Genomic DNA, 2389 nt, shown 5'->3' on the forward strand with positions numbered 1-2389 from the left:
CTGAGGGACAAATCACGCACACCAGCAATATGACCATCCTACTTTACCCTAAGGCAATGAAAGAGTGTGGAGTGGATGTGGCCTTTTTTGTTCTGGAGGAAAAAAGTGAACTCAATGCCAGGCACAGATCCCAGGCTGTATAGTTCAAATCGCACTCAGAGCACATAATTCCCATTTGTGTTTGTGTGCACGCAGGGGAAGGGTGGGGGTTGGCGGGGGGGTGTGAATATAAGAATGTAATTGTCATAATTTAATCCAAAACTACTTCTTGGAAGAAAAAAAAAAAAACAGGCCAACACAAAACAGCATGTTCAGTTATAAACACCACATGAAAGAGCCGTATTATGTTCTACTTGGTAACTGACATTGAATGTTAACATTCTCAGCTGCCCACTACTGGGCAAAGGCCTTTCCAACACTCCCCCCCCCCCCCAAACAAAAGCCCCCAGCCAAACTGCGGCGCAGATACCAATTTCTGAGGCCACAGCAAAATTCCACATAGAAAGTTCATTATGGGCAGAGGAGGCAGGCTGGTAGACGGGGCGGCACGGAGCAGATAGCTACAGCCATCTGGGGCTGCGGGCGCTCCCAGCTGCGCTGGGGAGAGCGCACGCACATCTCCTGCACGGCCATAAAACAGTTGGCCTGTGCCGTGTGAGCCGCAGAGGGTCTTCTCCCCCCAGATTTCCTATAACGGCCCCGTGTATTCCCGGAGCAGTGGGCCTTGCTGGCACCGTGGCGGCTGCTCTCTGATCGACTTGGGCGCGCGGCGGGCTGGAAGCAGTAGCAGCCAGCAGGAGTGGTGTCAGGGCCTCTGTGCCCTTCCCTTCTCCTCCCAGGCCTTCAGCTGGAGTGAGTCATGTGGTGTAAAGGAAGCACAGTCATTCTGGCTTGGATCCTCAGGGGCGCTTACCTACTTAACTCCGGATGGCACTGCACCCCTCAAAAAGCACCCGGGAACACCAGAGACCTGGTAATTCACTCGGTATTACTTCTCTCCCTCTGGGGGATTCACCAGGCAGAATCGCCCTTCCTGCCTGTGAGACCAGGAGGCAACAAGGAAACTCCCTCCAAATCCTCACTCTCCCCTACCGTGGGGGTGGTTGCAGTCTTGTCCTAACTAGAAGCTCCGCAAATCATCTGCTGGAGTCGTTGCAATAGGATATCACAAAATAAATGCCTTCTGCTTGAAGAATATGGTTTTCAGCTTCACATTAACCTTTATTTTTCATGGGGCTGAGTGACATTATTAGCACCCATGCCTACTGCTGAAGTGAAGCATCTTTGTTGTAGCGTGGGTGGGAGATGGGTTATCGTCAATATGGAGCAGATCTAGAGAATGGCTTCTGTTATTTACTTTTTTTCTGGTTTTGTAGGACGTATGACACCGTTTAACAAAGATCTGCTTAGCAGAAGCCAATTAAAATCTGAATTGTCACCCAGGCACCCTTGGGAGATTTTCCTTGCTTCAGCTGCACCCAGCACACTGCCATTTCATCGGTCCCGTGCCGTGCTCCGAGGGGACAGTCAAAAACAACGAAAGGCAAAACACTTGTTTGCCGCCTATCAATGGAGGGGACCTCCCTGTTATGCCCCAAGAAGGTATTCTATGGTGTAAGGTGGAAAGAGGATAAGCAAAACTTCTCCTTGCACTGTGACATCCCCGGGATAAACGCTCCAGCCTTCGCAGCCTTTTGCCCCGGGGACGGCCGGGGCCGCGAAAAGGCGACGTCCCGCCGCGACACCCGCCCGAAAGGTGGAATTGAACCACTCTGTCGCTAGACAGCTACAGGTTTGAAGCCTGCACCCCAGACCACTGAGGGTCATCCGGGCAACTATCTATCGCCGATCGCCTGCCTATATAAACCCCAATCTCTCTGCCGCCCTAAGGGCAAGGTGAGGCGTGCTCTGCCCAAAAGGATGCACCTCCGCCCGTTCCCGGTGCGGAAACCTCCCGCGCTGGGTGGAGGGTGCTGCCGTGCGGGAGGGGAGCGGGGGGATGCAGCCTCCGCTGCCGGCCCAGAAGCGCCCGGGCGCTGTATGCAAATACAAAGGACAGTGATTGGCTGTCCCCGAGGGAGGGGCGGGGCGGGACGGGACGGGCGGCGCTCCGCCAGGGGGCCGCTGTCCTGGCGGCGCCCCCCGGCCCGGGGCGGCGGGTGACTCACGGCGCTTCCCAGAAGGAGCGGGGCCGTGCCAGCAGCGCGGCCACCCCGCGCCCTGCCCGCCGCCCTTCCCGGATCTCCGGGGTCCCTTACAACATCGGACGCGGCAGCTTGTGCAACGGGGGCCGCCCCCGCCCCCGTCCCGCTCCCGCTCCCGGTCCCCGAGGTGATGTGATTGCCCCTGTTCCGCGGTCGCTGGGTCCGGGGCTGGCAGAGCAGCAGGC

The 2389-nt window shown here is 56.8% G+C and overlaps 1 non-coding gene across 1 annotated transcript; it reads right to left on the reverse strand.

The window, feature by feature from the left end:
* Positions 1–1746: 1746 nt before the first annotated feature.
* Positions 1747–1833, reverse strand: TRNASTOP-UCA (transfer RNA opal suppressor (anticodon UCA)). The gene has a single exon. It is a non-coding gene; the product is annotated as a tRNA-Sec (tRNA).
* Between the last annotated feature and the right edge of the window lie 556 nt (positions 1834–2389).

This window comes from Gavia stellata, chromosome 2, assembly GCF_030936135.1.
Source record: "Gavia stellata isolate bGavSte3 chromosome 2, bGavSte3.hap2, whole genome shotgun sequence".
Lineage (NCBI taxonomy): Eukaryota > Metazoa > Chordata > Aves > Gaviiformes > Gaviidae > Gavia > Gavia stellata.